Source organism: Cryptomeria japonica, chromosome 3 (genome assembly GCF_030272615.1).
Source record: "Cryptomeria japonica chromosome 3, Sugi_1.0, whole genome shotgun sequence".
NCBI lineage: Eukaryota > Viridiplantae > Streptophyta > Pinopsida > Cupressales > Cupressaceae > Cryptomeria > Cryptomeria japonica.
Window position 1 is genome coordinate 542,483,719 of NC_081407.1, and position 26,514 is coordinate 542,510,232.

Genomic DNA, 26,514 nt, shown 5'->3' on the forward strand with positions numbered 1-26,514 from the left:
TACATCAGCAAGGAAAGGAAAAGATGTTTGTCATAATCATGACTACAGGTCTAGTCATGGTGGTAGCAAAGGTGATGGTGATGATGAACATCATCTCATGGAACTTGAGGCATTATTGGCTAGAAGATTCCCTAGAGGAATAGGTAAATATAAATGTTTCTCTTGTAGTAAGATTGGACACATAGATGCTAACTGCCCTAACACTGATAAGAAAGATAAGTTTAGGAGATTCAAAGGAAAAGGCAAGAAACAGTGTTATGTTGCAGTGGATGAAGGTGTGGCTGATGATGAATCAGAAGAAGATGACAATGAGGAGATAGTATTTGTTGTTGTGAAGGAGGATCTGACTGGTGAGAAGGCTTTGGTGTCTCATATGGATAACAATGATGAATGGATAATAGATAGTGGTTTCTCACACCACACGACCGGTGACAAAATTAAGTTCCTATCCCTTGAAGAGTTTGATGGAGGTGTTGTAAGATTTGGTGATAACTCTCCCTGCATGGTTAAAGGTAAAGGATCAATTTCATTAAATGGGAAGAGTAATGCAGATGATGTCTTATGGGTTGAAGGACTAAAACATAACCTCTTGAGTGTTGAGCAACTTAATGATAAGGGATATCTACTTGAATTCAAAAGTGGAGTGTGCAGGATTCTTGGAAATAATGGAGAATTGATTGCTACTGGTAAGTAGACTAGAGGTAATATATTTCATCTGAATACTAATGTAAATGATTGTTTGGTGGCGAAGATTGAAGACAACTGGTTGTGGCACAAGAGATTTTGTCATGTCAATTTTGACAATCTGATTAAAGTTAGTAAGTCAAGTATTGTTAGAGGTTTTCCCTAGCTTGTGAAACTAGACAATGTGTTATGCAAGGATTGTCAGATGGGTAAGATGGCCTTTGTATCCTTTAAGAGTAAGTCTTTCTCTTCGAAGAATATTCTTGTTTTGGTTCATACTTATCTTTGTGGTCCTATGACGACTAAGAGCTATTTTGGTGATAAGTATTTTATGATCTTTACTAATGATTATTCCAAAATGATGTGGGTAACTTTTCTGAGAGAAAAGTCTAAGGCTTCCAGTAAGTTTAAAGCATTTAAAGCTCTTGTTGAGAAAGATACCGATAAGAATCTAAAAGGTTTGAGATCTGACTGGGGAGGTGAATTTACATCTGATGAGTTTGTGAATTTCTGTGATGAACAAGGAATTAAGAGGCAGATGTCAACTCCTATAACTCCACAACAAAATGGGATAGCAGAGAGAATGAATGGGACAGTTGTTGAAGCTACTAGAACCATGTTGATTCAAGGTAAAGTACCGAAGATGTTTTGGAGAGAAGCAGTTAGCACTGTTGTCTATACTTTGAACCGAGTACTTGTCAAAAAAGGTAATAATAAAACACCTTATGAATTGTGGCATGGAAAGACTCCTAGTGTAATCTATTTCAAAAAAATTGGGAGTATATGTTATATTAAGAGAGATAATTACACTAAAAAGTTTGATGCTAAGTGTGATGAAGGCATTTTTATTGGTTACTCTACAAAGAATAAGGCATTTAAATGTTATAACAAGAGAACTAAGAAGATCATTGAGAGTGCTAATGTGAAGATAGATGAACTCCTTGAGAAATCTGGAGAGACCAGCATAACTGAACCTGAGAAAGATGAAGAAAGAATAGTGTTTGTAGAACTAGAAGTATAGAAGACTGATGAGAAAAATGTTGCAGAAATAAGTACTCAATTGATAAATGCAGAGAGTGATGAAGAAGATGAAGAACATGAAGCAGGAAGCACAACATCAAAACCGATTATTCCAAGCTACGTCAGGTTAAATCACTCAGAAGAACAAATAATTGGAGGTAAACATGTTGGAGTACAAACAAGGAGGAAAATCAGAGAAAATTCATGTCTGATTTCTACTATTGAGCTGAGAACAGTAAGAGAGGCATTAAAGGATGATGACTTGTTCCCAGACCAGAAGACAAGAATGTGATTGGAACCAAATGGGTTTTTAGAAACAAGTTAAATGAAGAAGGCAAGGTTGTGAGAAATAAAGCAAGATTGGTTTGCAAAGGCTATGCACAAGAAGGAGAAGATTATGGTGAAACCTTTGCACCTGTGGCAAGATTGGAAGGAGTAAGAATGCTACTTGCTTATGTTGTATTTAAAAGATTTAAAGTCTATTAGATGGATGTTAAATCAGCTTTTCTCAATGGCATCCTTGAAGAAGAAGTATACATAGAAAAAACATATGGATTTGCTTTGTTTAATGACAAAGATATGGTTTGCAAACTACATAAGGCACTGTATGGATTGAAGCAAGCACCGAGAGCATGGTTTGAAAGGTTGCATGCACACCTAATCAAGATAGGATTCCAGCATACCAGTGAGGGCAGTAACATATATCTAAAGACTAGGGGAGAGAAAGTATTGATAGCTGAAGTATTTGTGGATGACATTATCTTTGGTGGTAATGATGACTTATGCATGGATTTTGCCGAGGAGATGAAAAAGGAATTTGAGATGTCTTTTATTGGAGATATTAAATTTTTTATTGGGTTGCAGGTTCAGCAATTGGATGGTGGAATTTTTATCTATCAGAGTAAGTATGTCAAAGAGGTGTTGAAAACATTTGGCATGGAGGATTGTAAACCAATTGGTACTCCGATGGTGACAGGCTGCAAGTTGTCTAAGCAAGATGACTCACCATCTGTGGATGAGAAAGAATACAAGTCTATGATTGGTAAATTGTATTATGTTGTTCATAGTAGGCCAGATATTGCACATGTTATTGGATTGGTTTCTAGATTTCAAAAGGATCTCAAGGAGACTCACTTGGTAGCGGTGAAAAGGATATTTTGGTACCTGAAAGGCACAATAGATTATGGTTTATGGTATCCTTATAAAGGAAATTTTTCTTTGGATGTGTTTATTGATCCAGATTGGGCAGGCAATGTAGATGACCGAAAAAGCACTACCGGTGGAGCTTTTCTTCTTGGAGATAGATTGGTTACTTGGACAGTAACAAGCAAGCTTGTTTTTCTCAATCAACAACAGAGGAAAATTATGTTACACCATCAATGAATTGCACGCAGGCAATCTAGATGAGACATGTGCTTGAAGGATTCAGATTTGCTATGTCTGAACTGGTAACTATTTACTATGATAATACTAGTGCAATTAACATTTCAAAAAATCTTGTGCTACATGCAAGAACTATGCACATAGAATTAAAATATCATTTTCTAAGGGAAAGAGTACAGGAAAAACAAGTCCGAATGGAGTATGTGACAAGCAAAGAGCAGCTAGTAGACATTTTCACAAAACCATTTCCGAAGACAACCTTTGAGTATCTCAAAGGTAAATTAGGGGTCATACCTGTAGCGTCCTAAAATTGCGACACTTGCAATTTTGACTGCATTTGGGTCTTCACGATGGTGATGCAACGTTAAACCTGAATGGAGACCCCAAAACCTGCTTGTGACACCAAAAACTGCATTTTTCCACACCCTGGCCTTATCCTCCTTGCACCCTGCTGTCCCGGGAGGTGGGACCATGGCGCCCAGCGCCCTGGTCCCCCAGCGCCTTGGTCCCTGGCCCTATTTTGGGCCCGGTCTCTTTGGGGCATCGGGTCTTTAAGTTTGCAATTCGAGAAATATTGTTTCTTGGTCGGCCTAAGGTCGGGAAAATCAATTTATCAACCCTAATTGAAAAGTATATAAACTACATTTCCTCTCTCAAAAAAAAAGAGGAGGACATATGTGAGCAAGGCGCGAAAGCAATATTCAAACATACAAACATTCAAGCATTCAAGCATTCCTTCAAGCAATTGAGCATTCTAAGTCTCCATTCAAGGCTAGGTGTTGCATTCAAGACAAGGATTCAACCATTGAAGAGGAGATCACTTACAACATACAAAATACAACATTCATTACACCTTCGCATGTAAGAATACAAACATTCTTATAACAAGGTATCAGTACTTGTTTACATTACAAACATTTACATTTACAGCATTCTCATTTCTTAGTTAATTCCAAAACCGAGGTTTGACCTAAAGGCAAACCCCTCATCCCTAACCCCCCAATCGTCCTCTCTTTTCTATGTGTAGGTTGCAGGTACGCGGCTGTAATTGAAGATCTGGAATCCTTGTGCAGAGACGAACAGATCCCCCTTCGTTTCGCGAATTTTTCGGAGGACCGTGTGCACGTCGGGCGCCATCGTCCCGTCAACTTTCACTCAAATTTGCAGAACAGCACCGTCTCGACATTTTATTGCTAATTCCAGGTCCGCAGCTTCATCCCGTATCCCTATCTCTGTTTATAAGTGAATCTTTCCTACTTTACATGCATTCCTAGTTCAATCATTCTATCTACATTTCTTTACAAAAGAGGGTATCCTTGATGTCTTAACCCTTGAAACTCATTTAGAATCCAATCTTGCATTGTGTGGGATTGGATCTTCTGGGTTTCAACCCCTCTTTTGAATGTAAAGTCTCTCTCAAGTGAAAACCATCAACCCTAGTGACCTCCCTTCTCTCTCCTTGGAGTTGGGGAGGGGAGAATGACTAGGGTTCGATTTTTCCGCTTTACATTTTGGTGAACCCGACGTGAACATCCTCATTCTGATTATTCATGGTTAGATCTGAAAAATTGGCTTCCTTAATTACATTTCCATGTTTGATCTTTTGCAAATTTTAGAGGTTAATTGCATAAAAACCCTAGAATTTTCTTTTTAGTAATTGAGATTGGGAAATGTTTAATTGTTAATGCTTGTTTCAGATCTATCCTTCTATTGCAAATTGTCAATTCATATTTGTGCTTTAATTCTAAAAATTAAGTGGTTAAGTGTCAAAACCCTAATTTTTAAAACCTTCTTGGTTCAACCTTTGACTGATAATTTCACTAATCAAAACACCTCCAAATCAGCTGTAACTTTGGATTCCACAACAAAATCACAATATCTCTCATCCCTAAAAATTTGGAAAAAAGTTGCGAGGACCGTGTGCACCCCGAGCGCCATCGTCCCCGACATTTTTTTTGAAATTTCGGGAGCTAGATCTTACTGTATTTTTCTACTAAAATCCAAAATTTTGGCTGATTTTATCAATTCTAACACTTTCAAAATTAAAGTCAAAGTTGGTCTAGTGATTGCTTGGATAAAGGCTTATAATCATTCAAAAAATTGTTGAAATTAAAATTCATATCAAAATTGTGTTTCTTATTATCCTAAATTTGAGAAGCGTGTTAGCATTCATTCGAAATTTCAGTGCTTTATTCAAAGTTTTGCAGTTTGTGACTTTTGAAATTAAGTGTTTAATTGCGGCAACTTTGATTTCCGCTTTCAAATTTGAATTTTGCATGAAATTGAGTCAACTTTTAAATTTCAAAGCCTGCATTGCTTTCAGTATTCCCTCTAAAATCATAAAATTCAAAATTTCAGTTTCCCTCTCTTTTTCAAAATTCAAATTTTTGTATTTTTCAACAATCTTGGTAGGGTTCAATTTTGAGATTGCAACTTTATTTTGGCCTATCTACAGATCGTAAAATCACTCAATTTTTTCAGATTAGCTTTAAAATCATCATAACTTTCATCCTTGAAAATTTCGAAAAAAGTTGCGAGGACTGTGTGCACTCCGTTCGCCACGGTCCCTGACATTTTTTCTGAAATTTCAGGAGATTTTCCTGATTGCATTTAACAGCTTAAATCTAGGAGATTGGCGGATTTTATTGAAATTTGCTACCTATAAAATTCAAAATCTTCTCTCTCTCTTTAGTGCATGATTTTTACAACAATAAGCCCTACTTACACTATTCCCGTTAGACGAAGCCTTAGAATTAAGTCTTTCCAAGGTTTAATTACTGAGGACATGGAACCTAATTTGAATGGCCTTTTTAACGAGGACATGGGTAATTCCTCTAATCCTCTTAATGATGAAGAAGCTCTCCATGAGGTTTCTGTAGAACAACTTTCAAAATTGGATAACCAATTTGATGATTTTCGACAATGGATGTCTCAAGAATACCCTGATAGTCAAGCTCTTTCATTAATTGAGGGTCTAAAACGTATGGTTCAAAGTGATAAGAATGGAATTGATATTTTGCGTGGTATTGCACACATTGTGGATTCAAATGTGATGCCGATGAAAAGTTGTGCTGAAACTTTGGGTTATACACAACCTCCTACTCAAGTCAATCATTCTATTCCTTTGACAACTCCTATTGCTAGTATACCTACTTTTACATCAAACATAATGACTACTTCAATACAAGACATTCCTCCTATGATCACTAGTCATGGGGGAAATCCCTCTTCTTCAATCAACCCTCTTCCTTCATTCAATCCAACTTCTTCACTCATTCCTTCAATAAGTGTTCCTATTATATCTCCACCAATGAACCTGACGCAAGGGGGCAATTCATTTAACCATTCCATTCCTCCTTGTAGTGTTCCTCCTTTCCAATCATCTCCTATGACTAACTATCATAGTGTCCCGCCACCTTACTCTCTACCTTCTTTCAACAACATAACACCTCCATCACAATCTAACATGTCTAATATGAACTCTTCGACTGAAGCGACCATTAACAATCTTGCACAAACTGTCTCTTCTTTACAGCAACAAATTGCCTCTATGAATCAATCTAAGTTTAGTGTGCCCACATTTGATGTTGCGAGCCCACTTTCTCTTGACATTGTTTGAGCTATCCCCCCTAAACATGTTGAAATCCCGCATTTGGAGCTTTATAATGGTAAGGGTGATCCTCTAACACATGTTAAGACCTTTCAAACAATATGTACCGATTTTGCTTATGACCAAAGGTTGCTTGCAAAACTATTTACTAGAACATTAAGAGATAAAGCCCTACAATGGTATTGCTCGTTGCCTTCTTATTCTATTACTTCTTTCGAACAACTTGCAAATGCTTTTATTCAACAATTTCAAAACAATATAAGTCCTAAAGTTACTTTGATTGATTTAATGCATTGTAAACAAGGTGTTAAAGAAAAAGTGACTGATTTCATTGGTAGATATAAGCATTTGTATGCTCAAATTTCTTTTCCAGTACCTGACAATGATATTCAAAGAATCTTTATTTCTAATTTACAAAAAGATATTAGAGAAAAACTTCTGTTTTCTGAGTTTACTTCTTTCCAACAGTTGTGCGCAACTCTTCACAATTATCAACTGACTGTGAGTCAAATGGAACAAGCAAATCCTATGGCTCCGAGTGATAAGGGTGATAGTAGTCAACAACCATTTGGGAAGTATAAACCGAACAGAGAGTCCATTAAGTTCAATGAAAACATCATCAACAACAATGTGAATGCAGCATCAGGTGTGCCTCCTATTTCTAAGTTTTTCAAGAAAGAAAGAAAGTTTACTCCTTTGAATGAATCATTGCATAGTATTATGAATAAGTTATTGGAACAAAATGTGCTCACTCTTCCTCCTATAAAGTAAATAGATCCTACAAAGATTAATTCACCCTATTTTGATAACAAATCTTTTTGTCAATTTCATCATCATCTTGGGCATGATACTGAAAAATGTTTTGCTTTAAAGGGTAAAATTCAAGATTTGATTGATAATAATACTATCTCTGTTTCTGGTGTGAATGATAAAGGCAACACATCTGTAGCTCCTCCTAACCAAAATCTCTAGATTTTCACTGATCCATTACCTTCTCATGCCTCTAATGTGATTGATACTAATGATTCCTCTGTCTCACCTGATGATCTTGTGTCTATGACTCCGAATGTGATTAACTTTGTGGAGCAGCAGAAAATCCCTAAAGAACCTTCCATCACATTTGATTCCAGTGAAACTATCAGGGCACCTGATGGTCCTTTATATATAGTTGCAAAAGTCAAGAATACACCTTTCCGTGGAGTGCTTATTGATCCTTCTTGTATGGTTAATGTCATTACTGAAGAATTTCTTTTTACTTTGCAATTGAATCAAGTGATCTATGACGAAACAAATGTGGTTGTGAAACTATTTGATGCATTTTCTTCTCCTGCAATTGGTTCTATTACATTACCTATTGAGGTCCATAACAAACCCCTTGATGTGGACATTGCTATTATTCCATCATCTGAACAATTTCGTGTGAAGCTAGGCTATCCTTGGCTATCTTCCATGAAAGCTATCGTTTCTCCTATTCACAAGTGTTTGAAATTTCCCCATAATGGTGAAGTTGTTACTGTCAATCATAGTCTCTTTAAACCAGCTGAAAGAACTTCTAGCATTCCTATTGATTATTTTTGGCCTAAACAATTCCAATCTCTTCCACCGCGAAGTGATCATCTTTTCAAATCTTATCAAAAGTGGAAAAAAGATATGATCCTATCTCTAAGTGAACCTAGAACACCCAAACTTGATATTCCTATCGTTCTTGAGAAGGAAGTTCTTCCTTTGAAAGATAGAACTAATGTCTTTCCTCAAGAAGATTCCCAACCCATCCCTATGAATGTGACTATGCCTATATCTAATAAACTTCCTAAAAGTAGACCTATACCTCCTCGTCATGATGGACTTGGTCTCCTTCCTAAACCAAATATTCCTCCCTTATATGGAGCAGTTCCTCCTCCTTCCTCCTATGGAGAGAAGAGACCTTCCTCTTCTCCTCTGATAGTGAATATGAATATGTTGATGTTGATAACCATTTATCTAACGCATTTTCTAAAGCACTTATCCTATCTCCTAGACAAGAACAACGTGGCTTGGAACATGAACATAGCCCTTGTTTGGATCTTGTGATAGCTCCATCTGCTGTGTTAGATGTTCCTCCTCTAGCGTGTTTCCTGCCTTCCCGAAATATTGATCAGCAAGATCGGGGGGTAGATGACAGGCTAGACTAGTTCATTAGCATAGCAGATTCTCTCCTCCTCTCTTGATCTCTTTTGTTACTTCTTCTATGTGTTATTCTCATTCTTCTATTTGTTGTCCTTAGTGTTGTCTACTTGAGGATGATGCAAAGCATTAAGATCTCTTTTGGTCTCTCTCATGTTGACTCAAAAGACACATGTGTTCCCTTCTTCTAGGTGACCTTCCTTGATTGGGGAATGAAGAACAATTATGCATACATACATATGATATACATGAATTATCATACAGCATACTGACCCCGAGGAAAACGAAGTCACCTTGTGCTTTGTGTTTTGTCTCTATTATCCTTGGGCTTATCTCACACTTGGGGGCTAAATCCTTGTGATAACGTGCTCCTTTCTCATTTCTTATATGTATCACTACCTTAAAGCAATCACCCCCGGTGAGGCGTGTGCGATCGCTTTAACGTAGGGGGGCATACATCCCGTTCATATCTTTTCAAGATACTTGAAATTTTCTTGGCGAACTTAGCTTTGCCTTGAAAATTTTTGATATCTTTCTTGCATGACTCATAGTGAGGGAACCTTACTACTAACAGTCATGGTTCTCCCTTGTGATCTTCCCTTTTACTTTGTCAATCGAAGCCGTAAGATCCTTAGTCCACTGGGGGCTTGGTGTATCTTGCCTCCTTGACGTGGTGAAAGTTTTTCAATGTTGTTTCCTTGTACTTTACCGGAAGTATTGGCCTACGCTTATACTCCCGCTAAAGTGGGGGCTAAATGTAGCGTCCTAAAATTGCGACACTTGCAATTTCGACTGCATTTGGGTCTTCACGATGGTGATGCAACGTTAAACCTGAATGGAGACCCCGAAACCTGCTTGTGACACCAAAAACTGCATTTTTCCACACCCTGGCCTTATCCTCCTTGCACCCTGTTGTCCCGGGAGGTGGGACCATGGCGCCCAGCGCCTTGGTCCCTGGCCCTATTTTGGGCCCGGTCTCTTTTGGGCATCGGGTCTTTAAGTTTGCAATTCGGGAAATATTGTTTCCTGGTCGGCCTAAGGTCGGGAAAATCAGTCTATCAACCCTAATTGACAAGTATATAAACTACATTTCCTCTCTCTCAAAAAAAGAGGAGGACATATGTGAGCAAGGCGCGAAAGCAATATTCAAACATACAAACATTCAAGCATTCAAAATTCCTTCAAGCAATTGAGCATTCTAAGTCTCCATTCAAGGCTAGGTGTTGCATTCAAGACAAGGATTCAACCATTGAAGAGGAGATCACTTACAACATACAAAATACAACATTCATTACACCTTCGCATGTAAGAATACAAACATTCTTATAACAAGGTATCAGTACTTGTTTACATTACAAACATTTACATTTACAGCATTCTCATTTCTTGGTTAATTCCAAAACCAGGGTTTGACCTAAAGGCAAACCCATCATCCCTAACCCCCCAATCGTCCTCTCTTTTCTATGTGTAGGTTGCAGGTACGTAGCTATAATTGAAGATCTGGAATCCTTGTGCAGAGACGAACAGATCCCCCTTCGTTTCGCGGATTTTTCGGAGGACCGTGTGCACGCCGGGCGCCATCGTCCGGTCAACTTTCGCTCAAATTTGCAGAACAACACCATCTCAACATTTTACTGCTAATTCCAGGTCCGCAGCTTCATCCCATATCCCTATCTCTATTTATAAGTGAATCTTTCCTACTTTACATGCATTCCTAGTTCAATCATTCTATCTACATTTCTTTACAAAAGAGGGTATCCTTGATGTCTTAACCCTTGAAACTCATTTAGAATCCAATCCTGCATTGTGTGGGATTGGATCTTGTGGGTTTCAACCCCTCTTTTGAATGTAAAGTCTCTCCCAAGTGAAAACCATCAACCCTAGTGACCTCCCTTCTCTCTCCTTGGAGTTGGGGAGGGGAGAACGACTAGGGTTCGATTTTTCCGCTTTACAATACCCCTACTCAGAAAAAACTAGAATGCATGATGCATCAATCCAGTGGGCCTCATGACTATTTTTCACTTTAGATTGATGAGATGCAAGCTACTCTACAGGGGGGCATCTTAGATGTGTTTGCAGACATGTTGGAGACAGCAGCTGCAACGGACTTGATGATTTGAGATGCTTATGCACCTTTGGCATTGTTGCCGAAGGGGGAGAAGAAATATGATTAAGAGAAGACATGTGATCAGGAGGAGAAGATAAAGTGTAACCAGTAGATGAGGTGCAGCAGAGAAGAGAAGAGTTGCAGAAAAGGTCCATAACAGAGCGAAATAGTATGAGTTGAGTATGTTGATATTTAGTGTTGCCATCAATGCCAAAGGGGGAGATTGTTGGCATGTTTGGCATAACTGAAAGAGATGATGGTGGATAATTGTACCGATAGAGGAAAGATGACATGATCAGTTATTTGTGTTGTCATTGATGGCAACTAGGGTCAACTAATGTTTAATGATGTTTACAATTGGTTTTCAGTGATTGACTTATTGGCTAATTGATTTGGTCTACCGGAGTAAGAGTTTGACAGCTTGACAGAGTTTACCAGCAAGACTGTGAATTAGGAACTTAATCGGTAAAGCATATAAGTTTTGATGGAATTGGGTGATTGGCAATGTTTGGAGACTTGTGGTTTGATCTATGATGGTTTTGAGTATGTAATCAAAACCGCATCCTATGATGGTTACTGGAAGGCATGTTTTGAATCTCTGATGAAGTTTTGCTAGGGTTTAAGAAGGGTTTAAGGACTGGTAAAGAGTTTTGTTAACCGGTAATGATTTTTGTTTGGTGGTGATCTACATCAAGTTCACGTGTCGATGATAACATGACACAAACCACATGATGAGTTTAAAATATGTTTTGGCACGTTTGGAGAACGAATTTCTTAGGAATGTGCAAACTGCTTAGCGAAATGTGCTAAGGGTTTGACTTTGTACCAGATCGACTTGTTGTGACAATCTATGATCATTCAACAGTCGATATTGATTTGTAATTGATTGTAATGATCCCTATTGTAATGAGTTGTAAAGATCTATGATGATCTATGTAGTAAGTATTTGGGTTTTGATGTCAACCTAGTTATACAAGTTATTTATGTTGGTAAGATTGATGTTTTGGAGTGTCAGTGATTTTGAGAAGTGTGAGAAGCTGAACCAGTGTGTGTGAGAAGATCTGCCAGAGAGATGCAGACTTAGAAATTAATTGGATCTGATCAAGCAAGCAGTTGAGTTCTATACACAGATCATTCATTGTTGTTCTCTAACAATTACAATAGCTAAAATCCCTTAACCGGGTAGGTCCTAACAGGCCTCATATTGTAAAATCCCCTAACAGGGTGACTCAATATCTGAGTTCTAAATCCTCTTGCGAGGTTGATCCTAACAGATCAAAGCTTCTAATAGGGCTGATGTAAATCCCTTAACCATGTGACTCCTAGAAGGGTCTCCTCCTAACAGGGCATCATTGTAAGCTTTTAACCAGGCTTGGCTCCTAACAGGGTGCATTCCTAAAGAGTGCAAAATATTTGTGGGTACCAATTCCCACTGTGGTTTTTCCCAATTTGGGTTTCCATGTGAAAAACATGGTGTTCATGTGTGGTATGCTTTTCTTGTGATGTTCATGTTTTATTTTCTGATAACCGGTAAAGATAGTTTATGTTTGTTTATCAAAGATCTTAAACTGGATACCATTATTGATGATTATATGATTGATGAAGCATTCAGATCAATTAATAAGTTGGTAATATTGTCTGTTGATCTGATATTGAATTGATGGTTAATCTAATTCATAAGTTTGCATGATCTGATAAGGAAATTTGTCGTGAAGAATTGGTTTAAGTGTTGAATGTTTTCATATCTGAGATAAGTTTGTTTCGGTATTGAAAGTTTTAGTTTTTTTTTAATACTGATTTACCGCCCCCCCCCCCCTGTCTCAGTATTAACCAGATCCTTAAGGATTATCAGGGTAATTAGGATTCATCTAATCAAGATAATTAATATTTGTGCGCCCCAAGACTTGATCCTAGGGAGGATGTTTTAGGATAAGCTCAGGAAGGCCATTGTGATGGCAAGCCAATCTCCCTTGATTCTCTCATAGGTTGAGATGGCTCCACATGTCTATCAAGATTATGTCTTTCAGGTTAATGCTTTTATGTTTGGAGGATAGCATGTGATGACACTCCACTCCTACATGTGTCCATTGTTTGATTTATGTTTATCTTGATTGGTTGGTATGCCTCTGGGAGTTTATATTTGTGAGTACCTTGTGATTGGCATATGATTATGTACTATTGTAGTGCTTGAGTTGTTGAGTCTCTTTGGTGGTTAGGTGTTAGCTTAGGTATAGAGTGTATGTTGGTACCTTGTGTCATATCTTAGCATAGGGGGTGGTTCCTTTGGTTCCACATGGTCGGGTGGTTGATGCCTTCTTCCATTCAGATGTCTTTCTTGGTATCTTCATGCATGGATTTGGATGCTTCTTTATTGCAGCTTATGGGTGATTATTGTACCAGATGGATGTAACTGATATTATGATATTTCTAATGAATTTATCATATAAATGATATAAGTGAAATTATATATTAGGACAGTTACAATCTTGATGTATAGATCATGTATATGTTATAGTGGATGTTACCTTAAGACTTGGTACATGATTGTAGAGATAATTAATGTGATGTATAATGTATTTATTCTTGTAAGAATAGAATCTTGTCATTAGATGGTTATGATGGATTTATCTTGAAATGAAGTATATTTGTGTTATTGGATGTTTGTAAATGTATTCTTGTCATGGTTAATTTTAATGGCTAGAAATGATTTTAAGGTTAATGGATGAGTTGTAGGACTTAATGTCAAGAGGATTTCATGTAAATGGAATTGTCATATTAAGGGAATTATGGTTGGTAAATGATATTGTGTTTATGTAGATGGAATTTATATTTATGTTCATGATAGTAAGGAAATGGTTAAGGGGATTAGGAATTTTGGAGTTGGTATATAAAATGAACTTAAGGAAATGGATTGGGTTGCATTGAAAGTAAGTTGCATGTCATGAAAGATAGGAACTAAGTGTATTGCATGGATAATGAATATATTAGGTATTGTAATTGAAATGAGTAGATTGTTATTGCTTATGTTGGTTATATAAGTAATGACGTTGAGGTACCCTAGGGAGAAGATAGTGATGTTATGTTATTCTGCTTGCATAATTAGTGTTTTAGTGTTATGATTCATGTTTGTAATGATTAGATGTTAATGGATGTAATTTATATTGCATAGATGATGTTATGTATTGCATTAGATGTTTATTTTTAAAAAAAAATTATCTCCATTAGTATGTTAGTTGCTTTATTTCTCTAGGGTATTTTGGTGGGCATTATAGTTCCTCTCATTATTAAGAAGATAAAAAGGAGCACATTTGGTTGAACAATGAGCTTAGATTTGGTTGTTTCCTTTTAACTTTTCCTTTTTGTTATTGGTTATAAATTGTGAAAGATTATAGCTTTGATGGTATTCATTTCCATTCTTTTTCTTTCATCTTTGTGTGTCCATGATTATTTTGAAAGTTCTTACATTATTGATTTGTATTTCCTATGGTAGTACAATTTGAAAAGCCAAAACAAAATAGAGGAAAGGGGATGTTAATGAGATTCACCTTAATATTTTTTGTGTTGATTTAATATTTTCTCAATCAATACGATTGTTCACAGTATCAGGGTTAATATAGTTATCACAAATGTAATTAAGAATGATGACTCCTTTATTAGATGTGTTATACATCACAACCATTATGGAGTTGTAGATTACAAAGATGCTAATTTTATTAGAGTTAATGTTAATTAAAAGTAACCCAAAATGTGACATTTTATAGGAGCATCTTTATTTACCTATAGTAGATGTATTTTTCATATCTAAAAGTATTTAAAACAAGGATTTGAGGGACACAACATTGAAAAAGTTAACATATACATACTAGAACCTAATTTAGAAACAATTTTTGGTTTGTCAATGGTAGCATTGAATTGAAAGTCACAAAATGGGAGAATTCCATGTAGTGTTAGGGTGTAAAACAAGAAAATTTGTAAATGAAGCATTATGGAAGGAAAAGGGGCCTCATTTTCTTACCCAAGATTCTAAATCTGTCTATTCTCCAACAACTAGATGAGGTTTCTTAAGAACATTAAGTGTAAAAGTGAGCAAAATTGATGGGAAAGTGTGGGAAGACCTTGGCATGTAGATATGTCTTACTTATTTGTATAATTAGTAAATGAGACTTTCCCCCCCCCCAAAAAAAAATAAAAAAATCCTCTCTTAATTTCAACCAAATTAATTTAGTTTTGTTATGGAAAGGCTAAATCAAAAGTCATAAAGGGGAAATTTTGTCTAGTGTTAGGATGTAGAGTGAGAAATTTTATAAACATGGCATTGTGGAATGAAATCAAAATAACTAATAATATTCCACCACCCAAGGCTTCGAAACCCTTTAGGGTAAAATGGTTAAATGAGGTATCTTAAGAGCCCTAAAGTGAGAAACTTTGATGGAGTAATTTGGGAAGGTCATGGAATGTAGAGATATCCTACTTATTCTTATAATTTGAAAACAATACCTATGAAAAATACCCTCTTTTTTTCCAACTCAATTTGGTTCACCTATGGTAGTGTCAAATGTAGAAAATCGTATTTATTCTTATAATAGAAAGAGAAATTTATATTGTTGGAACCCCATTTGTGAGGTTCTAATAATACAGCCCTTATGGCCTCTAGCCACATGAGATGCCTTTACTCATGTAGTAGTTGAAGATAGGAATTTTAACATGCAACATTAATTATGTCTTTTAGTAGCTTAATTGTCTAATCTACATATAGTGAACTTTTCTTCCTCTTTTTAGGCTTTGGTGCATGATAGAGCATTTATTTCAACATTCAATTTATTTGGAAAATATGTATATCTTTATCTTTGGAATTTAGTTTTTTGTTTCATGAAGTTGTCTTATCTATTTTTTTCCTCCCTCAAGCTCCTTGTGGTCTTGTGTTCTTTTGTCTTTAATGGTTTTCCCATAATTCCCAAATCTATATCAATATAGGACAATTGACACAATAAGAATCTCCTATGTATAGTATGAATATAAGAAATATAAAAAACACTCAATTGTCAAAGAATGATAAGGTATTTCTTACCAAAAAGAATGCTCATTGTCAAACAATGATAAAGAATTCACAAAATAATAAAACTAACGGCTTATGACACAAAAAAGTAGACTTAATAGTCCAAAACAAAGTTTTTTGAGACCAAAAAAGTGAGGAAATGTGTTTTCTTAGCCATTATTCTATTTTTTTCATATCCAACCTATTAGAAGTGTATTACAAGGGAAGTGTGTCATAAACATCTTAACTTTCTAACCATGCATTTATTCAAATAAAAAGATATTAATATTTTTAATGGTTAATTAATTTTAGTAGTGACTTTATCCTTTCAAAAAAAAAATGTATTATTTAAAAGAAAAAAATTATTCTCTCCTTCAAAAACAAATTATATTCTACACTTCATTTTACACATATTGAAAAAAAATATTATTTAATTTTGTATTCTTCTTTTTCAAAATTAGAGGGGAGCATACTAAGTTTATCATTTTTAAGATGTCTTCACTTTGAAAAATAGTTTAAAAATAAGTATTTATTAAAAACAAAAATAAAAATACTTTAGCCAATAAATGATATTAAGTATTTTTCAACTTAAGAGATTTAAAAAATAATTAATGGAACTCAAAAATGAGACAAGCACACATAACAATATATTATATTTTGTAGACAAAAATATAATCACTTTGTGTGCTCTCAAATTTTGGATTTCTTAATCTCCACAATTTAAAAAATCCAAACTAGATCTTATACACTTGTATTCTTGTCCTTGTCACGTTATTAAATTTTTAGTATAAACATCTCAAATTACTCATTAAAATTCAAGTTTTGCTAATTAAAAAAAAAAAAACACCCACTTTTGACCTCATGTTTCCATGCATTTACCCAAATTCTTGTTACAATACATAACAATTAGAGGTAGTACATACAATGCCCACGGGTCTTACATGCGCCCTTAGGTCTTACAAGTTCCCTTAAAAGTCTTACATATAAAGTTAGACACTAGGAGGTGTCATTGTCATTCATAATCTCCCTCAATAACTACTTTTTAAGTTTGTTTTAATTTTCAAGAATTTTCTATTGCGTAGAAATGTTGTGAATATTTCAGTCACGTGTTCATCAATTTAATAGAACTTGAAATTAATTTTATCATTGAAAACTTTTTCTTGAATGGAGTACACATGAACTTAAATGTACTTTATTATTTGATATTGAATAAGATTTTTAGCAAGGGTAAAATAGCTCTAATTAACACATAATAAAATGGTACTTTCACTAATACCCAACTCATTCAATAACATCTTAGGTCATATTGATTCTTTTTCCAATTCTATTGCACTTCTATATTTAGTTTCTATAGGTTATTTTTTACTACTCAATGTGATAGTACCTACACCATATTTGAAGACATAACAAGAAGAAACTTATTAACAATAAAGTAATCAATATGATCAATATCGCAATAACCAAATAAATTATCATTCTTCGTGCAAGAATAATAAAGATCATAATTAATTGATCTTTTTTTTTCATTTTCTAGTTATCCATATATATATCTTATATAAATCTAGATCTAATACCTACTACATTAGTAATATTAGGTTTAGATAGAGTGTGATGGATCAAAATTCCTACTAATTGTCTATATAGAGTAGGATTGATCTTTTGATATGATGGTTTAAGGTCTAATTTAAATCTTACCTCAATGGACAAAGTAGCTAACTTACAATTCATCAAATCATAATTTTGAAGTAAATGATTTGTGTATCTTGTTTAAGATACCACTATAGAATCCCAAGGAATGAGAAAGAAGACCAAATGGTTGATTTAATTTACTTTTATATTTTTTATTAGAAATTTAGTTTTAATTTTTATATTGTGTCTATTTAGTTTTAGCACCTTTAGCCCCTAGTCCATTGTTTTACCACTCTTGATCATATTGCAAGTGTGGGGGCCTAAGGCCCAATGGCGCCTAAATATGTGGCATAGGAAACCCATCATAACTCACTGCCCTTTGAGCAACATTTTTTTAAAGGACTACAGTAGCAGGTGCCATATTTGTGACCAACAACCAACCTTTTTGGGGGCTTTAAAAATTTGTCTAAGTTTTTTCAATTTTATTAGCATTGGAAAAATTGCTATAACTTTTTATCCAAGAGGCCTTTTTTTTAAATGAGATATTACCAAAAAGTTGGTTTAGTGTACTTCATAGTGGTACAAATTATTTTTCATATTTTGTTTTTGATTAAGGAAAATCGAGTTTTAAGGGACTCGGAACCCGCTTACATAACGAAAAGATAGGCAAGAAAGAAGCTAGAGAGCACATTACATAGAAAGAAAAGCTGCAAAAGACCAGCAGGAAAAACAACAGCTAGGAAAAGGACAACAAAAAGCCAGCAAGAGATTGGCAAACAAAGACCAGAATTACATTTCAGATAAAAACTTGTATAGACTCTTCCGCATCCTTAACCAGCATCATCATAGCCTTAGCAGCTTCTCTCAGGTCTTTGTTCTCCTGCTTCAGATGGATGTCTTTAGTCTTCATCTCCAAGTCGCTGGTAGTCTGCCTTGTTCTTCGCTTGGAAATTTGGAGAGCAGAGCTGGAGGTCGGCATATCATCAATGATCACCATCTCTTTGTTCTGTTGGTTCCTCTCTAGACAATCAACTAGGGCGTTCATATTTTGAGACGAGACCTTCAAAACCTCAAGGCTGTGATTCATAAAATTCTTCAATGCCTTCTCGGTTTTAGTAACCCGATTGATAATAATTTCATTATCAACCTCAACCTTATCTTTGACAATTCTGATCACATCTTCCAGATGCTTCAAGTCTCCCTTAATCATGTCTTTTTCCGGCCAGTCCTGCATTTCAATTTCATCCTTTGCCTCACTGGTGTCCACCTCTGCATCCTCTTTCCCAGTATTGGTATCCTTAATCAAATTCTGAATCTTATACTCCAAATCTCTCTGTTTATTATGAATACTGGAAATACTTTCAATTACCCATTTCTAGAAATTAAAAAATTCCAGAGTGCTATTTCTGGCAGCATTCAAAATGGAGTCCGTCGTCTCCCTACCTTGCTCAGAGCTCACAGATTTAGGGTTAACTTCCTCTATGGTATTTTGTGCAACATTCCTGCTATCCGAGACAATAGGGTTTGAATCCAGCTTTTCCACATACACTTTTCTTTGCACCTCCTCCTCTTCTCCTACAACCTCTTTCTTCTCATTCTGTACTTCATCATCAGTTGCCTTCCCCTGTTCCTCCTCCGAACCAGCTTCCACATCCGTGTCCTCTTTATTAACATCATCAACCCTCCCTTTTTTATGAAGAGGGATGCTAGATGAATCATCATCAGATTCAGACCCATCACGACTATCTGAAATATGGGCATTTGCCACCAAATGTTATTCCTTATTAACCCTAGATTTTTTCTTCAAATGCTCATAAATGAGCAGGATGAGACCTTGGTGAGCTATGGGATAGGATTTGGGTTTTTTAGCATGGTCGGCCAAGCTTTCATTCAGGGATGAAGCTAAATAGAAAGGTAAGGAAATTTTAAACCCATGGCGGAAATGGTTTAGAATAGCAAAATGATAATTATAAACCTTCGTAAACCTACCATCAACGGTTAAGAATTCCATCAAAACCATTGACATCTTCTACCAGAAGGACTTTACCTGATGAGGGAGGTAGTAAGATACATTTTCCTTTTTGGTGAGCTGAACCTTCTCTTCATCACTTTTAGGGAAATTTTTTATAGCTTCCACCGCAAACTTTTGATCTCTATAAAACTTGGTGCCTTCCTTCTGTAATCTTGTAACTTCCGCCACCAAGTCCTCATCGAGCTTCCAAGTCTCCCCAAACAGTGTGACTTTGTTGTTGTTCCATCCCCTGGTGAAGCCTTGAGACACCGACTTTTTACTGCCATGCAATTTTTCCATGTAGTTTGTGAAACCATGTCTATGCAGCCTTTGCCAAACTTTCCGCTCGCTTTTCCAATTATCACAGCCAGAGGGCTCATTCCGATTAAGATTGCCTCCCATGTTGAAATGTAGGTCGAGGCTATCAACAGAGCACAAGTTACTCAAAAACTGAAACCCAAGACTTAAGTGCAGGCTCTTGAACAGAATGTTGGGTTCAAAAAACAGGGTAATATCCGTGAGTTTGAAGAGGTATTTAATAATAGTCACGCTGAACCAACACTTATTATGATTAGCCCCGTCACACCAGTGATCATAATCACAATGTCTTAAAGCGATCATCAACTGACACTTCACATAACCCCAATCTTTGTCTTTGATATCCGAACCAGGAAGAGTAATAATTAACTTAACTTGAACCATGGACACGATCAAATAATAATTGCGCTCAGACATCCTTCTTACAATAGGCTTCTCCGATATATTTAGTGTCCTCCTCTAAATAAACCCCCTCATTAGCTAATAGGTCCGCAACCTTATTACCTTCCCTTAGAGTATGGGAAATGAATACACTATCATAGTCATTTAATAGCTTTTTAGCACTTTCAATGATATTGTAAATGTTCCAAGAGGGAAAACTAGTGCCTTTGATAGCCTGAATAATATTGAGGGAGTCCCCTTCCAACCACATTTTTTTTAATTTAAAACCTTGAGCAAGCTGAAGGCATTTTAACATTGCCTGGGCTTCAGCAACACAAACTCCATGAGTATTTCTGATGACTCCTCCCCCTCCTGACTTCCCAAGATTGCCTTTGGCTGCCCCATCAAAATTCACCTTGACCCAATCATGACAGGGAAATCTCCAAACAACATTTTCTCTCCTAATCTTAATGTCAGATTTGCAAATCTTGTGAATCAAATTCCATTTAGTGAGGATACCTTTCTCAATATCATTCATATTAAGAAACCTCCACTGCTTGTTGTTTTTGTGAGGAATGTTTATGTTTTCTTTAATTGCCCTGCAAATCTTTTCAAAAACCACCTGAGACATACACTTAGCCTCCCTAAAAATTCTGTTATTTCTCTCCTTCCAGATATACCAACAGGTCATATGAAGGATCAAGGACTAGAGGGTCTTGATGAGAGGAAATTTGGTGGGAAAGATCCATTGCCAAATGACTTCCTTGAGACTGTTATGCATAACCCATTCCACTCTCCATTGCACCCAAAATTTACTCCAGATTTCCCAGGTAAAGGAGCAATGGATAAACAAATGATCCACAGATTCTTCCTCTTTCTAATATAGCTCACACCTGTTCGGAAACATGAAACCTCTACGAGCCAAGTTATTAATGGTAAGAATCTTGTTGTGAGCTGCAAGCAAAAAAAACATGTTAACTTTAAGAATAAGGACTCTATTCCAGATTTTAGCCCATATTGGGTTGCTGACCTGAGTAATAGGTTTTTTATAAGCAGATGCAACAGTGAAGTTACCCCTAGGATTACTCTTCCAAAGAAACACATCATCAAAGTCTTTATTAACAGAAAAGGACAGCAAATCCTGCTAAAGCAGCGAAAACCCCGCATAAATAGCATCAAGTCTCACCCATTTATTGTCCTTCCAGTAATTACAAACCATAGACCCATACCTTCTTTTGCATTCATCAATGAATTGGTTGCAATCCTGAGTCAAGAGAGGTTCATATTTAATCCAAACATCCTCCCATAACCTGATTTTATCGCCTTTGCCAAGGACCCATCCAGCTCCAGCTTTAGCAACTTTTATGGACTTGATTATACTATTCCATATGAAAGACCCAATAGGGACATCTTCAGAGTAGAGAAGAGAATGCAGAGGTTGGTCATGAATATATTTATCAAACCACACCCAATTCCAATCTTTTTTAATGTCATAATCCCTCTATATCTGTTTAGCAAGCAGAGCTTTGTTAAAAGTTTTAAGAACTTTAATACCTAAAGCCCCCTTGCACTTAGGCTTACACACTTTGTCCCAGGCAACCAAGGCAATCCTTTTTTATGTTCTACCCTTGACCAAAGGAATCTTTTCTGAATCCTCTCTAAAGCTTCAAGAAATTTAGCCGGAATACCAAACAGGCTAAGAGCATAGACAGGAAGATTTTTCATATTTTGTTGTTTAATGCTTGTTTTTATCTATTAAGCTCATAACTTCTTGCCCTAATCTTTAATTTTCACAATTCTTAGAGCATCAAAAAGGTATTCAAGGGAACTACATATGTACACATGCACTTTTGCAAAAAGAATAATTCATATACACAAAATTTTAGTTTGAAAACAACTTTGGTACTTTGGGTTATCCTTATGAAATGTTGCAAGAAAGGGGAATTTTCTCTTGAACGAAGGGGTTAAATGCTTGTATTATGAAAGGTAAATTGTTGTTCATCTATTGTATTCTCTAATTCTATCATGAATTTGTCAAAAGTTATTTTCTTATGCCATAAAACTATCATAAATGGAAAGCACAAATGAAAATGTTATTACTCAAACTGAAGTTACAAAGGATAGCATTAGGCATAGATCCAGAACCCATAGGTGTTGTACAAAGAAGGATATGGCATGATAAGAGAGATTAAGCTCTTGGTACTTTAATTTTGATCATTTATCCATTGTTCCATCTTGCAGAACACAAAATGAGAATTGGACTGCATTGGAGGATCTCTTTGGAAAGCAAGATAAGATGAGGTGATTCAAGTTGAAGAATGAAATCATTGGTCTTAATCCATCATATTTTGACAATATCCAAGACTTCTTCAGCAAGCTCAAATTTCTTCGATTGCAATTGAAACAATTTGGAGTTGATAAAGAGGATGATCAATTGGTTCTTTCTATCCTTGCTAAACTTGCATCTGATTATTTAGTTTTTGTTTCTATATTTTATGCTACTATAGATGCCTTATGTACTACACACAAATGCCTACTCTTGATGCATTTGCAGCTTCACTCAAAAAAGAACAAGCCAAGTTGGTACACATGGGCACATCGATTTCTCTTAGATCACAAGCTCTTATTGATAAAGATCCAAAGGCTTCAAATAGAAAGGGTAAGAAGAAAAACAATAAGGACTCCAAGCACAATGAGCAACCCTGTGAATCACCATCATAGAATACCCTTGAGTTCTCTTCATCTTCAAAAGGGGAATCATCTAAAGGAGAGAACAAATGTTGCTTACTACAACATTTGGGACATAGAAAGCACAAGTGCTATGAAAAGAAGAATGATAAGTTAAAATGTCGACTTCAAAAGAACCACATCCAATTGCCTTCATCAATGTCCACCTCTTCTTCAACATCAACTTCAACACCATCTACATCTATGCAATCAATGACAATAGGAGTTTCAAGTGAGAAAGAGAAAATGAAAGATAAAGTGCTCTTGGAATCTACAAGTCTTGAATTAGGGAGATGGATTCTTAATTATGGAGCCTCTCGTCATAAGACATCATACATGGTTGTGTTCTATTCTTTTGAGCCTTGTAATTCACTAAACAAGTTGATGGGTAACAACATATTAGTGCATGTGGGGGAAAAAGGTTCTATTGACATGGGAGAAGGAACTTTCAATGATGTACTTTGTGATCCAACCTTATTGACGAATCTCTTTTTCTATTTATCAAATTGCACATAGTCAACATGATAAAACAATTGAGTTCACGCTAAATCCAATATTCATTAGGACCTTGGAGACTAGAGAGATCATAGATATTGGGATGGTTGATCATGCATCTCATTTGTATTTTTTATTTATTTTTGCTTATGATTATGATACAATTCCATTAATTGATATTCACACTCATGTATCAAGTATGAATCATGTTTATGAAGAGAAGATTGATCACTTGAATCTTAGTATTCTTGAGACTAGTGTTGAGCTTACATCTCCTCCACCTCCTACTTCTTCAATTTTAGTGTGGTCATGACTTCCAATACTTTTCCAAATCTTGCTTTGTGGAATGATTGTTTGATAGGTATTGCAAAATTGTTGTGGAGTCTCATATTGCAAAATTGGAGGACACGTTTGAGGGGGTTTCTATCCTCTTTGATGATAGTTACAACACAAATATAATCCCAACTTCGTTATCTTTGGAGATTGTTATTAATCTATTTCCACATTCACTTGATTTGGAATCTCCTTTGTTTGAGATGGCACTTGATTTTGTTGTGGCACATTCAAGCATCGAGACACACGGTCAATTTTCAAATATGCAAATAAAGGGGCTTCTTCCCTTATCTATCCACTTGGAGATGGATTTTCTTCTACATGCATCATTGGACTTGTTTCTTCCCAAAGGAAGGTATTTTTCTTGTAGGCATTGGGTCATCTTTTATCTTCGAGTGCTCTTTATTGGTATAGGAGCTACTTCATTATTGGGAGACATATTGTCTCTCTTTCCATCTTATGAGGGTAGCTATTGATTGTATATTTGTGATGGATGTAGTTCCTTGGAAGGTCACATTGAGTCCTTCATTCATCACTCTTTTATCACTTGCATTTGTCTCTTTTAAAGAGGGTTTTTTTCTCACGTGGTTTTTCCATTTTTGTCTATATGTGAGAAATTGCATTGTAAATGTGTACCTAACATGGTCTAGTAGCTAGAACCCATAATCATCATGATGCTTGCATTTGTATTTGTAACTTGCACTTAAAGAGGATGTTGTTGTGAACATGGATGTGTCCTATCCCGTTTACCCCTTCGTAGTATGAACAAGGCACGTTATCTAACTAGAAATTGATTAGGCCCTTTCCACACATGTTCACATGTTAAGTTTACCAAGGGACCTATGAATATTTCTAGAAGGTTTTATGATGCAGAGGTTCCAAGAGGTCTCACAACAATCAGTGATTAGATTCTAAACCCCACTTCAATTTGATCATTGAGTGCTCAACCAGGACTATAGCCTAGACAACGCTTTTCATAGGCCTAATGAGACATAATAGCATAAGGCACAAGCAAGACTTGGGGCAGGAGTTCCAACATGTCCTCTGAACTATTTGGACTTAGAAACACCAATCTCAACCTTGGTACAAGCCCTGCTAGACCATCCCACACCAAATGCACCCTATGGGCCTAGACTCTAGTAGCCATGTTCCGAGACAAATTCCATCATATCTTTTGTTTCACTGACACAAGGGATGAAATGAAAACATTTAGAGATACCCTTTTGGAAGTTGTTAAACATATGTGAAAACCAAGGTCCGGGGTACTTTGGACCAAGGCTCTCAAAATCATATTGTTACAGTCCTACAAAAGACTAATTAGGTCTCCAACAACACTACAACCACCTCTTAGACTCTCCACTACCCTGCACAACCAATTTGGAAGGTAAGGGGGTGTAAAAATTGAATGTATTTCATTAGTTTCAAGGTCTCCTTGGCTGTTTTGATACCCAAACCAACAACAAGTCACTCAACCTTGTCAAACCAGCCTAATACATGGAGATATTAGGTCTTTAATTGCTCAAAGTCCCACTTGAACTCCTCCTCTGCAAAAATGGTTCAAAACCCACTTGTAACACCCTCATACCCATCATTCCACCAATTCTTGAATCAAGTTGTTAGTGGAATGAGTGGATATGCATAATTCTTGACAAAACCCTCCAAACCTAGGGTTTTAGACCAGTCTGGACAAAATCACTTGTAGAATGCACAAAACCCAGTGAAATCAAACCAAGCCAGTGCCAAATGAAAGGTAACTCATAGACCTTTCCAACAAGTCCAGCCTTGAGTTCTAATTCATCCGAAATAGAGAGTTATGAGACAAAGTGTAGCGTTTTTTTTCTAGAAATTGCAGAGAAAATGTTCATGAATTGCTTTCAACTTGGAGTTCTCTGTACAATAGCATCAATCAACCCCTTCCAAACATCTGAGGGGTCTATAAATACTCTAGACTCAACGGTTATAACCACCACTTGAATTGGTTAGCCATAAAACCACCTTTTGAGTGCCAAGTGTCTTGACAACGTTGAAAGTTGTCAAGCAACTTATACAAAAATTGCACAATTTGCAATTTTGACACTAATGATCCCTAAGAACTTTGAAGACATCTCAAATAGGGTATATAAACACCAAATACATCAGAGATACCCCCATATCACATTTTGGGAGGCATTGACCTAGTTTGACCAAGATATCCCTATTTGAGTACATTCAACAAATTGGCACCAAGGCCTTACAAAATGAGACAAAAGGGCTCCAAAGGTTTGAAGATGGTCCTAGAGACCTTATTACATCCAAAATGAAAAACTAAACATGAAACCAAGAACAAACATTCTGAATAGGTCCCATGGACCCAATTGTGCCCCTACACCATTTTAGTTGCCAAGTAATCTTACTTTATCTTACCTTTTGTTGTCCCATGTCATATAATTAAGACAATTGTCGTGATCTTGTCTAATCCTATATATCAACTGTGCCTTTGTAAGCAAGACCTTATAAATACATTTGTAATCAATCTTTTGTGTCCAAAGTCAAGTAAGCTATTCTTTCTATAGTCTCTTGTAGAAGGCAAATTTTGTTTTGCAAGTAATCTTGAGGTATCTGAAGTTCAATATCAACTC